The sequence below is a fragment of the Phodopus roborovskii genome, unplaced genomic scaffold, assembly GCF_943737965.1.
Source record: "Phodopus roborovskii unplaced genomic scaffold, PHOROB, whole genome shotgun sequence".
Taxonomy (NCBI): domain Eukaryota; kingdom Metazoa; phylum Chordata; class Mammalia; order Rodentia; family Cricetidae; genus Phodopus; species Phodopus roborovskii.
The window spans coordinates 18,715,328-18,732,386 of NW_026126409.1; the positions used below are offsets into that span (position 1 = coordinate 18,715,328).

General features: G+C 38.3%; 1 protein-coding gene across 3 annotated transcripts in view; it reads left to right on the forward strand.

Moving 5' to 3' along the window:
* The window catches only part of Kat6a (lysine acetyltransferase 6A), an 80,997-nt gene that overhangs the window by 3,726 nt on the left and 60,212 nt on the right, over positions 1–17,059 (forward strand). The gene's annotated exons all lie outside the window — the stretch shown is intronic.

Consider the following 17,059-nt stretch of genomic DNA (forward strand, 5'->3'; position numbering starts at 1 on the left):
ACTTGACTTTGCCTCACTCTGAGGAATTTTTCCTTTTTTTTTCCATTTTGTTTCAGGCTGTCATAGACAGGAATGAGACAGATTCTTATGATCCATAGTAGGGGATAGCAAATCAGTCACTCTTATTTCTGTGATTTTTTTTTTTTATAGCTTCCTATCATATGTTTTCTTTTTTTGAGAAAGGGGTTCTTGCTATAAAACCCAGGCCTTATCTTTTTGCCTATGCCGTCCAAGAAGTACTGGAATTACAGGTGTGTGCTACCACATCCAGTGTGGATTTGTATATGATGAAATCCTAAATGTTTTTATTTGTGACAGCCATAGTTATATGGGACAGCAATACAATATCCTGTATTATAAAAAGTTCTGGAGCATGTTGTACATACACATGTACCTTACTCTGTTTTGTACTATTGCTGTCAGTTTATGTACTTGAAGGTATATCTTAATAGTTAGTTTTGACCCCCCTGTGTAGAATATTTGGGGATGGGAAGAATTTTGTGTGTGACTACTTTTTGACATTGATAAAATGTCATATGTCAATATAAGGTACTCTGGACTATTATTTGTAGAGTGAGCTGGTAATTTGTTGTACACCTTAGTGTATATAGTGTGGAAGCTACTTCTGGTAGAAGATTTTTGTTGTTTAATTTTTGAAATGGTAATATAATTACAACATTTCTCCTTTCCCTTTACTTCCCCCAAACCTTCCCATATACTCTTCCCCAATCTTTAAATTCATGGCCTCCTTTTTCATTAATTGTTACTGTATACATTACATACACACACATATATGTATTTACACATATACATGACATACGTACATACATATATTCCTCATTATAACCTGTTCAGTCCTTAAGTGTTACTTTTATGTATGTTTTCATGGCTTACTGTTTGGCACTGGACAACCAATTGGTGTGCTCTTCCCTGGGGAAAGCCTCTTCTCTGATTCCTAGCTTCCCTTAGTTGCCTGCCTGTAGTTCTTTGTGTAGGCTTGAGGCCTTGAGGGCTTTTCACTGTCTAGTTTGGCATGCTCATTGGTGTCATCCTTGTTCAGTTTCATAGATGTATTCTTGGGACTGGAGTCCATAACTCTGCATTTTGATTGGTTATGGTTTTCTGTAGTAGTGTTTGGTTGTTGGAAAGAGAAGATTCTTTGAGGAGTGATGACTACACTTAACTGGTATCAAATTAATAGATTGTTGTTAGGGATTTAGTAAATTAGTGGTTTTAGTATGTTTCTTTTCCAATAGCCATTACTTCACTAGTACTGAGTAGTTAGATTTCTAGTACCAGGCATGGTGTCCCTCTTGTTGAGCAGGTGTTAAGTCCAGTTAGAAGCATGTGTGTCACTGTTGCATCCTGAAGGTTAGCATGCCTTGTTGGTCTTTGATGTGGTTCATAGCATCGTAGCTGGATAAGACTTGCTTGCCCCCCTCCTTTGGAAGCTTGTATGGTGCCTTCCGGTCCAGGAAAGCTGGTTCTCAGGGAGGGGGCCATTCAGGTCAGCTCCAGCTCAGGAGCCTCTGGGCCTGTGTCTGAAGTACAGGTGTCCTCAGCAGTAGGGACTTCCCTTCCACCTCTGGGTGGACAACCATTGGCAATAGCAATGGGTTACAGAGTCTCTTCTCTTCAACAGCCTTGACCAGCAACTCAAAAGAGGCTTCTCGTCATACTGCCCCCCCCCCATTGGTGTGGGATGAGGAGGGACTTGCTACATCAGGACACCTTACTATGTGAGGTAGCCCATCAGTCAAATGTGGTTTTGAGCTTCTTCAATTTGCTGATGTTTCTGAAAACCAGGTCCTGGTCTTGGTCAGAATTTCCTTCTGTTTGATGTGTTCAATGGCTGCCCGGGCCTTGTCTTCCAAAGTATTCCCAAACTCCTTCAGTTTTTTTGGTAAATTCTCAAATGCGCTGGACAAGTCAGGGGTTGCCTGGGCGGGTGCTGGGCCTTCGAAAGCCATGGCCAGGATCATAATCAAGACAGGAAGTGAGATGAAGAGCCTCATGGTGGCCAGAGGGGCACCCTGGATCTAAGAATCTGTCAGGAGTAAGTAGTGCAGGGGTGGGACCATCCTGCAGGGCGGTTGAGCAGGTTCTGTACTGGGTTTTTATTCTGTGGTCTTTGGCTGTTAGAGGGGGCACCAGCAATCCGGATGAGAAAAGTTCATTAAAACTATGTAAGTCCATATACATTAATACACAGAATTACATGTATTATAGTTTTTGTTTTGTGTGTATAAGTAGTTAATAGTATGAGTCTTTGTGGCTTTTACAGGCATTCTGACTGTAATTATTTATCCCCTCTCTCTTCCTGTATTCACCTCCCTTCCTTGTCCCTAAAGAGCCTACCTCCTTTGCCACTTTCCCTATCAGATAGATCACTTGTATCCTACTATTTCTTTTTACCCCCTCCCACTTCTGCGTTTACCTCCCTTTCTCTCTGTAAGGAGCCCCCTTATATTTTACTTTCATTTGTGTGTGTGTTCACAGAGGCCAGAAGAGGTGTCTGATCTAAAGGAGCTACAGTAATAGATGGTTGTGTGCTGCATCAAGTGGGTGCTGTGAACTGAGCTTGGGTCCTGTGGAAGAGCACCAAGAGTTCTTAATCTTTGAACTCTCTTTCTATGCTTCATTGTAGCTATTAATTACGAGTTTTTGTTTAACAATTAGAAAGTAACAGTATTTTTTTTGCGTGCGTGCATGGGTGTGTGCGTGCATGGGTGCGTGCATGCGTGTGTGTGTGTGTGTGTGTGTGTGTGTGTGTCTCTCTCTCTCTCTCTCTCAAATTGGGCTCAGCCTTGTAGAAATCCTCCTGCCTTATCTCTTTGTACTATGATTAGAGGCATGTGCCATCCCATGTCTAGCAGTGATATATTTTATTGGTGAATTATTTTTATTTTTGTAACATTTTATTTTATGAAATTATAATTGTACCAATTCCCTGTTCCCTTCCCTTCTTCAAACCCCTCCCATGCACCTCCTTAGTCTCTCAAATTTATAGGCTTTTCTTTAGTTGTTGTTACATATAGTTACATATATACATACATATGCTCAGTCTGTAATGTTACTGTATGTATATGATCTCAGGCTTGATACTGGAGAACCAGTTAGGGGGACTTTTCCCTGTAGAAGACCAATTCTCCCTCTTGGCATTCTTTACTTACCTACAGTTCTTCATTTAGACTTGAGGCCCCTCAAGCTCCCTCAAGCTTCCCTCTTCTATATTAGAACGTCCATGGTGTTTTCATACTTCAGGTCTTGTTTAGGCAGCCATGTTAATGAGACTTCATGGGTGTAGCCTCTCTGACATTTCTCGGAGACATGGTCTCACAGCAAACTTCCTGTTTCCTTGGCTCTTAAACATCTTTCCTCTTGCCCTTCTGAAATGCTCCCTCAGCCTTAGGTGCAGGCTTTGTGTTGTACATGAATTGGTTGGGACAAGCCTTTACGACTCTGTGCTTTGATCAGTTGTGTGTTTTCTAATGGCCTCTGTTACAAAGAGAAGTTTCTTTGATGAGGAGTGAGACTACACTTACCTGTGGATATGAGGATACATATTTAGACTATAGTTAGGGATTATGCTGATTTAGTAAAGTGATAATTGTAGAATCCCTCCAAGATAGATCCATGATTTCACTAACCCTGGGTAGTTGGCTAGGTTTCCAGTACCAGACATTATTTCCCTCTTGTTGAGCAGGTCTTAAATCTAACTAGAGAGTTGTTGGTTATTGATAAGATCTTCATACAACTACTTCATCCTTAGGGTTATTTTGCCATGCTCGCCATTGTTGTGGGCCACAGGGGTTATAGCTGGGTAGGCTTTCCTTCCTTAGAAGCTTCCTTAGAAGCTTCTGGTAAGATGAAGGCTAGTCCTCAGGAAGAAGGCTTCAGGTCAGATCCAGGTCCGGTGCTCTGGGTACAGTGACTGAAGTACATGGTTTCTTCAGCAGTAAGACTTGTCTTCCACCTCTTGGGGCAACCAAGGGTAACAGCAACGGGCTATATGTTTTGGGAGTTTCTTGAACAGCCCTGACCACCAACTTAAATTGGGACTTCTCATGCCTGATGTTAGAGTTTTTGTCTATATATGCATATGTACACACATACTCTGATGTTATTATATGTATTTTAGATAGATAATAATATGCTTACAACTTTTCAGACAGTCCTTACTATTATTTTACCCCCTCCATCTTTCCTCTGTATTTGTCTCCTTCCCCTCTTAATTAGTGTCTCCCCCCCACTCCCATTTTCCCAATCAGATGATGTGTGTCCTGCTGTTCTTCTCTTGCTCTTCCCTGCCCCATAGTCCCTTTATACAGTTCTGGTTTCTGCATTTACTCCAGGTTACATACTCACATCTGAAGACTTGGAGCTAAGAACCACAAATAGAACATGTGATGCTTGCCTTTCTAGGTCTTGATTACCTCCTTCAATGGTATCTTTTCTAGTTTTAGTCACTTACCAAGGGTTCAATATAGTACATTTTAATTTATTTGTGTGCTTATGTGTGTGTGCATGTACTCTAGAAGGCCAGAAGAGGGCATTGGATCCTCTGGAGTTGGAGTTACAGGCCCTTGTGAGCATCACTTACATTTACTGAAAATTATTATTTATTTAGTTTTTGAGAGCTCTCATGTATCCCATACTGTAGCTAAATATGACCTTGAACTTCTTCCTTTCCTGTGTGCACCTTCCATGCACTGGGACTACAGGTATGTGCCACCACTGCCAGCTGATATGTGGATTGAGGCCCGAGTTTTGTAGCCAAGCACTCTACAGATTGAGCTATATTCCTAACCTTCACTGGTGAGACTTTTAGAGGTCTATTTCAGGGTTCAGTTTGCCCTGTGAACTTTGAGCTGGAAGCCTACTTTTACAGATTGAGGGTGTATAATCTTTTTTGTTTTTCCAGACTGGGTTTCTCTGTGTAACAGCCCTAGCTGTCCTGGAACTAGCTCTGTAGACCAGGCTAGCCTTGAACTCACAGAGATCTGCCTATTTTTGCCTCCCAAGTGCTGGGATTAAAGTGTGCCACCATCACCTGGTGAGGGTCTATAATCTTAACAATCCAAAGTACCTCCAATTCTGAAGTTTTTGACCACCAAGTGATTGCCTTACTAAGTGCAAAGTTCCAAAATGCTCCTGGGGTTTTAGATTTGGGCTTTTTAGATGAGGGATATATTCAGCTGCTGGTGTCTATGCAAATATTAAAAAATTGAGGAACTCTGGAATCCGAAATATTTCAGATTCTAAGCATTGTATAAAAGGGTAAAGGGTATAAAAAGGTAAAGGGATTTCTTGCCGTTATATTGACATCTTATCATTAGGAATTGATGCAGAATAATAAAATAGTTCTGTTGTTGGGATTTTTAAAGAGTGTATGTTAAAATGTTGAAGTGGACAAGTAAATAAAGCCCTCTTTTGTAGTTTGGTGTTATAAGAACACCTATTGCTGGAACTGTTTCTTGATCACATGAAGCTAAGTAAAATATGATTGGAATATTATAGTTACTATCAAATGATCTAATGCGATGAATTAGTGGCAGTGCTCTGAATCAGTTATTGTATGTCCTTATTAGAATGCCTGGGTACTTGCATTTATAATAATTCCCCTTGCTTGAAATCTCTCTCCCCCCTCCCCTCTCTCTGTGTTTTGTCTGTGTGCATGTGCAGGAGTCTCATATAGAAGCTGTAACAATGAGCTGTCACCAAGCTACATATAACATTTTAATTTAAAAAATATCAGCCTTACACAAATTGTCAGCCTTTCTCTTTCTCTCTTTCTCTTTTTCTCTCTCTCTCTCTCTCTCTCTCTCTCTCTCTCTCTCTCTCTCTCTCTCACACACACACACACACACACAGGAGCTATAGGAATGAGCTCTCTCTGAACTACATACACCATTTTAATTTTAAAAATTATCAGCCTTACACAAATTGTCAGTTATGTATATTCTTTAAAAAGCAGCAGGTTGATAATACAGTATAGGACAAATACAAATTCTAGGATTCTGGGACTTGATTTTTGGAAAGAACTCTGAGGACAAATGTACAGTATTTTGCAGCCGAACTGAAGACCTTTCCTAAGGCATTGATTGCATTGAGAACATTCTTTTTGTAGAAACCTGGTTTGCTTTGATTAGAACTATCTGTTCATTGCTACATAGCATTAATGCGTAGTGTTAATAACTGAATATATTTGGACGTATATGCTTATGAGGATTATGTTTCTTTTGAGTAGAATTCCATGTATACTGATCAGTAGAGTGTACTTTGAATTTTGAGCTGTTGTCAGCTGCTTTTATATCTGTGAAATTAGAATTGATGAGATTTGTTCTATATTTTAAAATGATTTTCATTTAATATATTTTCATGTCTGCCAAATGGGCGTGGTCAGCACCACAGGTGCGGACAAAGTGAATATCTCACTACAGTGCATTTCCCTGAATGACTTTCCCCACAGTTTCAGAATTATAATACAGTGAACTCAAAGGTGAGAAATGATTCCTCCTCTGAGTGGATTATGTAATGTCCTCCTTTCATTATATTTTAACTACATTCCTTCCTCTCTTTGAAACTACCTATTTGGTTTCTGTGAATAATGGGTTGGCTTGCTGTTATGAACCTCTGTATTCTAAATACAGACATGTGCACATCTCCAGAGTGTATCTGACAGTGATGGAGAAAAGAAGGTGTAGGCCAGAAGTGATTCCACTTTAAGTTGCCAGTTAATTCAAGTAGGTATTGAGCACCTGCTGTAGGTGACATAATACTTGGAAGTGAAAGGACCATCTCTTTTGGAATGCTGATTTGGTTAGCTGTGGGGTACTGTATTATATGTAGTTCATGTTACATGTTACTAGTCTGTTTTAAAAGGATGTATTTATTTTTATTTTATGTTGTATGAGTATTTTGCCTGCATGTATGTTTGTGTGCTGTATGAATGCAGTTCCCACAGATGCCAGAAGAGGGTGTTAGATCTCTTGGAACTAGAGTTAAAGATAGTTGTTAGCTTTCACTGTGGGTTCTGGGAGTCTTGTGGAAGAGCAGTCAGTGGTCTTGACCACTGAGTCATCTTTCCAGTGTTGGTGTAACGAGTATTTTTGTGATAATTGTCCAAATCATTAAAATGTTTTTCTGTAGAGTATTTTTGAGCAGAGTTGTAGTTTACTGAAACATTTTGTTGGAAAAGAGAGTGTTTTAATTAAGCTTGAGTGTATTATTCAGCTAGGTAAGTAACCTGGATCAAAAAGATTAAGTGGTAAATCTTCCACTTACTACAGTTACTTGTTTCTCAGTACAATGATTAATTAGGAAAGCACAGATTATCTACCTTTATTGGAATTTCTATTCTAAATTTGTAGACTTAGGTTTTTGATAGTGACTTAGATTTTGTTTGAAGATTTTTTTTCAAAGTTGTGTGTGTGTGTGTGTGTGTGCCTGTGCCTGTGCCTGTGCCTGCATGCGTGCATGTGCGTGCATGCATATGTATACAGATGTTCACAGAGGCTAGAGGTGTTGGATTTCACTGTGAGTAGCCCTGTGTGGTTGCTGGGAATTGAACTCAGATCTTACAGTAAGTGTTGTAAACTGTTAAGCCATCTCTCCAACTCATAGATTTTTATGATAGAGATACTGAATAAAATGGATTATGTTAAATAAATAGATACATTTTCAAGTTACTGAGAATGAAGAGTCATAAAGTTTTAGTGGTTTGGAAATAGCCTTTATAATAAAATTATTTCATATTTTATCTAATTAGAATAGTGATGTTAGTAAGACTAATTTGTAATTGGTAGTTAGCCTATTGTGACACTATATTAAGAATGCAATAGATAATTGTCCTATATAGCAGAGTTCTTGTCCATTTTTAAAAAACAAAACAAAACGAAAACCCCCCCAAAACTTGTAAATGAAAAAAAAGTATTTCAAAAAAGATGAGGGTGTGGGGACATAGATGATGCAGATTTTGCAGGACTGGCTTTGATGCCTGATAGAGCACATGTCTAGCATAGACAAGGCATGTTTGATTTCCTAGAACTGCTGGAAGTAGAGTTTTGTTGTGTTATTAAATTGGAACTGGATTAGTCTCAATTTTTAAAAATAATATATAGTGTTTATACATGTATAATTTTGTATCATACTTTATATTTTTACTATTCTGTGGTGATTTTTAACAAGGTAGATCACTTGTAAAGGCACTTAGGGATTGGCTTTTTCTGTAGATGTGTTCATTTTGTGTGTGTGTGTGTGTGTGTGTGTGTGTGTGTGTGTGTGTGTGCGTGCATGTGTGTCTGTCTGTCTGGTTGGGGGGGTCACATGTGTCACAGAGAGGGTCTTGAAACCCAGGCTAGCTTGGGTTACATAGCAAAAGCTTATCTCAAAAAAAAAAAAAAAAAAAAAAAGAAAAAGGGAAAAAAAAAAAAAAAGAAAAAGAAAACGGAAAAAAAAAAAAAAAGTGTCACGTTTAGCACTCACTGTATATTTAGTGTTAAGAATCCAGGATAAGCTTGAGGAATTTGTAAACCATACAGGGAAAGCAGTTAACAACAAATTGGGGAATGAAAAAAAAGTGTGTGTGTAAGAATTTACTGTCTGTAAAAGGAGATAGCTAACTCTCATGCCTTTCCTTTTTGTGTAGAGTGGGTAGAGTCTGTAGAAGTATTACCAGACCTAGATTGGGGCCAAATTTTTCTTCAGTAAATTGTGAACTGCAGTCATCCTCATGATTCTGATTGGGGGGTACTGCATTAACACTTTCTGTTTTTAAATTGCCTGCATGTGTGGCCAAGTTCAACTTGTAGGAGTCAGTTTAATTTTCTTGAACAGTGTAGGTCCTAGGTTGTCATGCTTGGCTGCAAGTATGTGTTGGGCCGTTTCACTGGCCTTTAACTGCTGCTATCCTAATTCCAGGGTTTATGAGTTGTCCTCTATTATTCCTTGCATTCTTGCATCTTTATCTTAAAAAGTGAAGGCAAACATTTTCCTTTCCTGCTTTTCTATAGGAATGATTCATCCAACCATGTGATAGGGTTCTACTCACAGATTGGTGGATCAGGGTTTGTCTCTGTGTAGTTTCTGTGCACCACAGTAACTCGGTATTTCCTTCAGTCTCTTTGACTTTTTCATCTCAACACATACTCCTGCATTCTCTTTTATAGATAGAATTGAATCTATCCATTCACATAAACCCATTCTCCTGGAATCAGAGTTACAGAACATTATGAGTCACCATGTTGGTGCATGCTTAGAATCAAGCTCTGGTGCTCTCTAGAAGAATGCCAGTGCTCGCTCTTAACTGCTAAGCCATTTCCCTAGCCCCCTGCCTTGTTACTTTCACCTTTAAGCTTTTTGTAAAGAAGACGACGAAGAAGAAGAAGAAAAAAAAAAAAATCTATATGTTATTTCAGATCTGCTGCAGTCTAACTTTTACCCTTACATATTCTTATAAATTGTTCTTTTTTCCTGTTTTGATCATGGGGTCTTGTTATGTAGCCTAGGCTAGCTTTGAACTGTTGAGCTTGATTCTGCCTCTTGAGAACTGGGTTTACAGGTGAGTGCTACCACACCTCGCTTTAAATTGTTTTTGCTGGGAGTTTTCAGACTTATTTACTTGACCTCCAAGCAGCTTCTTGTACTTGTTGACTGATCTTTTCTTATTCCACCTCTGGGGTAATTCTTTCCTAAGCATGTTTCTTCTCTCCTCCTGTCTTTCTGGTAATGACTAAAGTTTCCTGGCATTTTATCTTGTACATGCATGATGTTATCCTTATGGTCTATTATTGTCCTTATGGTCTGTCGGTTATTATTGTTTCCACCTTCCTGAGTTATCTCGAAACCTCTCTCTGCACTGACAGTGAATTTCCTATCTTAATTCCTGACCGCTCTTCTGGATTCTGGACTTGCATAATTTACTGGGTGGCTTTTATTTGTGTTATTTCTCACTGGTAATGACCCTAATGGGATTTGTTACTTTTAATGTGCTCTGTTAATTTGTTACTATAGTAAGAGCCATTCTTACTAACTCTTAAAATGGGAACTTTCATTTTATTTTTCACACCTCATTTGTTGTCTTTAGATTCAGTTCTAAGCTGTTCCCACTCTTCTCATACCTTTGAATAGCTCTGTTAATTAACCCATCTCTGTTCTAGCCTTCTGTTCCTCAGCAATTCTCTTATATCTGACCTTAGTTTCCTCATTGGTTTTCTTGTCTCTAATATCATCCTCTTTCCAGTCAATACAGTTGCCAAGAATGACTTCATCTGAAGGGATTAAGAACATAGGCTTAAATCTTAGATCATTTGGGTTAGCATTCCACACTGGTACTACTTGCTTTAAGACCATAGGTAATTTGCTTCATATTTCTGTACCACATTTTTTTCCTTTAAAATGGAGGTTAACAGAGTGTTAATTTCACAATGAAGCCATAAGGATATGTGTTAATATGTACCAGTGTTAATGGAACTTTGTGTCGTGATAGCAGTACTGTGGAGCTGTGGTCTTCTCTAGTAGCCATATTCAGAATTAGCTAATGAGTTCTTAAGACGTGGCTAGTTGAGGAACTGAAGTGTTAATTTTATTTATCTGTAATTCAGTTGAAATAGCCACACAAATAGTTATTGTACTTACAGAACATATAAAACCCTAGGAATAGTAAAATGGTGCTCAATGTTTGCTAGCATCACCACTTTTTAAAATTAAAATTACCTCTGCTTAAACCCTTTGTGTCATAGCATATATGACTATGATCCTAACATTTGTGTTGCTCTGTGTCCTACTGTATGTGAGTGTATGCCACTGTACCATGTGGATGCTGGGAACAGAACCTAGATCTTGGCAAGAGCAGCAAGTGTTCTTAAACAGTTGAACCACCTCTCCAGCCTCCAAGGTCTCAGTTTTGAAGTCACCAACCTCCCAAACAAATACTGTGTTTTATATGGTTTTTATTTATTTTATTTTGAAATAGTATCTCACTGTGTAGCCCTGGCTGGCCTTGAACTCACAGAGATGTACCTTTCTATGCCTCCCAAGTGCTAGAATTAAAAGCATTTACCACCAAATAGGTTGAATATTTTTTGTATTTTTTTAGATTTACTTTAATTTTATGTGTATGGATGAATGCTTTATCTGCATGTGAATAGTACTTACAGAAGCCAGAAGAGGGTGTTAGATCTCCTGGGACTGGGTGTGGTTGTGCCACCATGTGGGTGCTGGAAACAGAAACTGAGTCCTCTAGAAGATGAGCCAGTACTCTTTATTGCTGCACCATCTCTCCAGCCCCATGCTTTGACCCTTTAAAGAAACTTTTATGTGTAGTACTATGCTCTCTGTGATTCATGGGTAGGGTAATGTCCAAACCAAGTAGGATACAGTTACTTAATTTAAAAAAGCAAGGGGAATGGGGAGTGGGAAAGGATTTGTTTTATTGGAAAGCTGATTCAACAGGGGAGGAACACATCAGTGAGGCAAAGGTAAACACTTCTCATTGTTTAAAAATAGAGACCAAGATTTAAATTAACCATCTCTAAATTTAGAACACAGGAAATGCATCATTTAAATAAAAGACGACAGGCATTCCCACCACAGCTGTCAGTTTGCCAGTGCCACTCATTGTCCACTTGTTGCTGTTGTCTTAAGCTTCGTGTTCTCACCCTACATTGTAAGAGGGACAACACAAGGATGAGAGGGCTGGGATGTGTGTCAAAACAACTAAAATTAGTTACTTAAAACACACTGTAAAGGCAGGAGGTAGCAAATACTGGTAGATACAGTTTTAGTGTATTGTTAGTAGAAATGTAAATTAGGACAGCTACTATGGAAAACAATATGGAGATACTTCAAAAATTAAAAGTATAATCACATGACCCAACAATGCTTTTTTTTTTTTTTTCTGGGCATATGACCAAAGTAAATGAAGATACTAGCTTCTGAAGATATTGGTATATGTCTTTACTAAAGCCTGACACTTGAGAGCCAACATACAGAAATCATGTATTTGTCTATAGATGGGTCAGTGGATAAACTGAAATACACTTGCATTCATTATTCTACTTTAAAACAGCAAAGATAATGCCACTGCCACTATATGGATAAAGTTATAGTATATTATATTAAGTAACAAGGGCAGATAGTGTATAAAACATTGTGTGTGCACACACATGTGCATGTTCTAAGAAACAACAAGGAAGGAATGGAATACCCAGATAGAGAGTGTTTTTGCAACAGTGCTGTGGAAATGAAATGTAAGCCAAGATGAAAATCACAGTTATGTAGGACGACTGTAGCTAATAGTAACGTCTGTTAATACCTGTGAGTTTTCCTGAGAAGGAGTACATTTGAGGTACTGGTACCCCAACAGATATAAAGGAAGTCAGGAAATGGTGGATGTGCTTGTATCATTTTACATATACAATACATGGATATATATAATCAATGAATTCAGTATGTGTATATGTCACAATACATGGTATAGTTTAAATCTAAAATAAAAATAGAAAAATATTAAGTGTTAGGACAGTTAGCACAGATAAATCAAGACAGATTAATTAATAAATCCATTTTATTACCAAACAACAACAAAACGTTTTATATGGATGCTTTGTGGTCACCATTGAGTCAGGTATTAAATGGATAAAAGGGAAACAAATAAATGACAGTATATTTGTTCATATGCTAGGCAAGTACTTGCTATAATTTGTTGCTAAATTTGTGCTTTCGGATCTTGGGAACTTTTTATATGTAATTTTTCAGTAGAAACTTTTATTCTCCTTCCATACTACATAATTCATTTGGCTTCGTTTTTGTTTTGTTTTTTTTTTTTTTAGATTAAAATTTCTATGTTTGTTTTGTTTGTGACAAGGTCTAACCTCAAACAGTGTAGCTACAATGACCTCAAACTCCCAAGTGTTCTGATTAGAGCTGTGTACCACAATGGATTCTTACTTCTTAACTTTCAGAGAAGACTGATACAAATCATTTGTTTCTTGTGCCATCAGCCAAGTAGAACAAACCTAGAGAGGGACAAGGGAAGTAGCATCTTTTCCCATAAACTTCATGTAAGTGGGACTGTCATGTCTGTTAAGTATTTCACATTATAAAGATTTTCCTTTCTCTTATTTGTAATGTTCAGGTTCAGTACTTTTCCATCCATATGACACCACCTCTGTAGAAAGACTTACAAAGACAAACGTTGAAAACATCGTCACATATGTTTGTTAAATAAGCCATTTATGAATTTGTGGGTGTTACTAATCCTTGTTTACAACTCCCTTCAAATGTTTTTCACATTGTCATTACCAGATTTGAATTTCAAATGATAGAAATTAAATTGTTAGGATAAATTGCTTGCTGCCCAATCATGGGGAACCAAGTGCAGATACCAAGCACCCATGTTTTAAAAAGCCAGGCTCCATATACATTTTGTAAATTCCAACTTTGGGGGTGAGGAGATAGAGACAGGAGACCCCCTGGAGCTCAATGGCTTATCTGCCTTGCCAAATCCAGGTTTATCAAGACTGCCTCAAAAATGAATGAATGAATGAATGAATGAATGTATGAATGTTGAAAGCAACTGTGGAAGACACCTGGTAGTGGCTTCTGGTCTTCATATCTACATGAACACATATGCACACACCACACACATGCAAAACAAAAATTATCACCCTCAACTGCAGAAAGGATAGTGGCCAGAGTCACTAGTAGATGGTGAAGAAAGGGTACCCAGGTTACTAGGGTGAGCTCAGGCGGTACTGCTGTGGATGGAAAGTCTCCACAGCAATTGATGGTTGAGCATCTCAAGGAGGCCTTCTTGCTCCTTATGCTTTACAAGGTACATTTCTGTCAGATGTAAATGCCTTTTCATAAAAGGACAGCTTTTCAGAGCCATGCCAGTGTCTGCAGCGTCTCAAAATAACAAACTCAAAATAGGCCAAAGACGTCTATTTTGGGGTGGCACATTCTGGCCTCCTGCAGTCATATTTTTGGGTGGTATATCCTGAGCTCCAGCAGGCTCTGCTGTACTAGTGAAAGGGAAGGTGACATTGAGCACCGATGAGCAAAACACCAAGTCATTACTGTGTCAGCTTAGTCAAGCCTCCTCTCTCTCATTTCCTGGTTCAGGCCTTCATCGTTTCTTTTTTGGGTTGCATAATTTTCTTTCAAAATAGGTTCTTTTCATTTAGTTGATTGTGATGAAAACACATAGAATTAGTGTGAGTGCAGGGAATTGAGCCATCAGAAAAGACTTCTCCTAAGAGAACTTTCATTTTCTTGCTGACCCCTGTGTTTATGTCTCAGTTTTTATCCTCCACTTGCAGTACTTAAGTCCAGTACCCCTTTTAGCCTTCTGATATACTGTAGTTACAGATAGGCACCACATGCTATTAACTTCTCTCTCTCTCTCCCATAGGGGGAGATAGGGCCACCTACTATCTTTCTCCCCCCCCCTTCTTCTCCCTCTCTCTTCTCTCTCCAGTCTCTCTTTCCAGCCTCCCTCCCTCCCTCTCTCTCTCTTCCCATCCCAATACAAATGAAAAAAGCTACTACACTCAATTGTCAGCTTTTTTAATTATCAGGTTCTTTATACACAAATTCAGTCAGCTTCAGATTAAAATATGAACATTGAGTATATACTAAATGTGTAGTCTTTGTTCTTGTCATTCCTCAAACAATTTATGTAGCTATTTACATAGATTTGCATTGTATTAGGTATTATAAGCAGTTTAGAGATTATTTAAAATGTATTTGGGAGGATGTACATAGGTTATGTGAATGCTATGCCATATTATATGAGACTTGAGTGTTCCTTAGATTTTGTTATCTTTGGAGGTAGGGCCTATAAATGATTTCTTGTGGATACTAAGGGACTGTTGTACTTCCTTAATACTCTTTGACTTATTGTCTTAGTGGGATTATATTTTTATTTTTGAATATGTATGCATTTCTAATGTTCTGGATGATACAAATCTTGTGATTTGCAAAATCTGAAGTTCTTTCTAATACTCCCAGGGAGAAACTCTGCCAAACCCTGTCTTATACACACTTCTTAGTTGCTTCTGTGTTAGAAAGTATCATCCAGTCTTACTTATGTCATAGGTTGTGATAAGACCTAGAAAGATACATTAACTTCTTTTTTAAAAAGTGTATTTATTATTTTATGTGTTTGAGTATTTTGCCTGCATGTATGTATGTGTCCTGTTGGTATGCCTGATACCCTTGGAAATCAGAGGATGGTATTGGATACTCTGGAACTGGAGTTACAGATGGCTGTAAGCCACTATGTAGTATAATGTGAATTGAACCTGGGTCTTCCATAAGATCAACAAATGAGTCAACTCTAGCCCCAGTACACACACTTAAGGACTTTTGTGTGTAGATTCTGGGTCTTGATTGGTTGATTGGTTTATTTTTTGCATGTGTGTCTGTGTATGTTTGTAGGTGCACAAGAGTGTGTGAGTGTCTGTAGAAGGGGCAGGGACAAGTTCTGGTGACATCCACCTTTTTTGTTTTTTATTTTCCTTTTTTTTTTTTGAGACAGGTTTTCCTCTGGTTTTAGACTTGCTAAGTAGGCTAGACTAGCTGGTTCCCAGCCTCAGGCATTTGCTTGTCTGTGCCTCCCCAACACTGAGATTGCAAATGCACTTACACCATGCTTGGCTTTCTTGAAGTGGATTCTGGGCAGTGAATTTTGGCCCTCATACTTGTAGTGCAAATACTTGACTAATTTGGCTACGATTGTCTGAGCCCCTTGATGTATGTATACATACACATATATTTGAATTGACTTCACACTGCAGGTTAATACTTTTGGGGACATGTAGAACATTTTACAGTAGGATATTTTGTTTACAAGGTGTGAACAATTGATTTACAAACAGACTTTTGAACAAAATTGGGCTTCAGATTGACAATTACATTTCTGAAAAAGGCAAAATATATTTATGGTCATCTTGTTTTGTGCTTTCCTAGTCACTGAGCTTGAGTGATAAGGAAAAGGAGGGATTGACTTTATAAATTTATGTAGTATTACAAGCAATCTTAATTTTTAAATTTTTGTTTAGTTAATGTTGCTTAGAATGTCATCATGCATGGCTAGGTACTAATTCAAAGTTCCCTTAGTTTGTCAGAGGACAAGTGTATTAGATTGGACTAGGTATGGTGGCACATCCTAGCGTTCAGGATGGAAGGCTGAAACAGGGAAGGAAGAGTGTGAGTTTGAGGTCAGCATGATCTACAACATTAGCAATTTCTAGGACTGTATAGCGGTCCTCAACAAAACCAGAAAATGAAAATAAAGAAAAAGAGTTTCAGAATAATCATCATACCTTTTAGAAATCTTTTCTCCCATCTCCACCCCCATAATGGCCCAGAGATGGAAGAAAAGGGTCCCCAGAGTCCTTGTTATGGCTTGTTTGATTATTTTGACTTGAAATTAATGGGATTATGGGCTGCTGAGAGGGCTCAGTGGGTAAAGACACTTAAACCAAGCTTGATGACCTGACTTCAATCCCTGGAACCCACATGATGAGAGGAGAAAACCAGCTCATGTAAGTTGCCATCTGGACCTCTGCACATGCACTGTGGCATGTGAGGACTCTGTCTCTAATAAATGTAATAAATAAAAAAAAATACATAATGCGAACAAAACAAACCATGTCTCCTGATAGTTTTCTTTCTCAGTGAATGGCCCTATTATCAAAGTCAGAAACAGGGAGTCTTTGATTCCTCTCTGCTTTACTATAAGAAGTCACCCTTTTCTTCCATCTTTGGGCCATTACCATGCTCACTGTTTTATAGACAGTCTGTTTCTCTGTAGTCCTTGTACATGCAGGCTTTTATTGCTTCAACCTTTTTTTGTCTTCCTACTAGGTTTCTGCTAAGTGTCAGTTTATTACACCCATGTCTTGCTAAACGCCCTTTTTGTGTCATAGAACTGAAAATCATTGTACCCATCTCGTTCCTGTTGTCTTGTTCTTGCTAGAGTATAAACTGCATGAGTTAAGAACAATATCTCATGTCTTTATATTCCTCAGATAGCGTGGGGCATATTGTA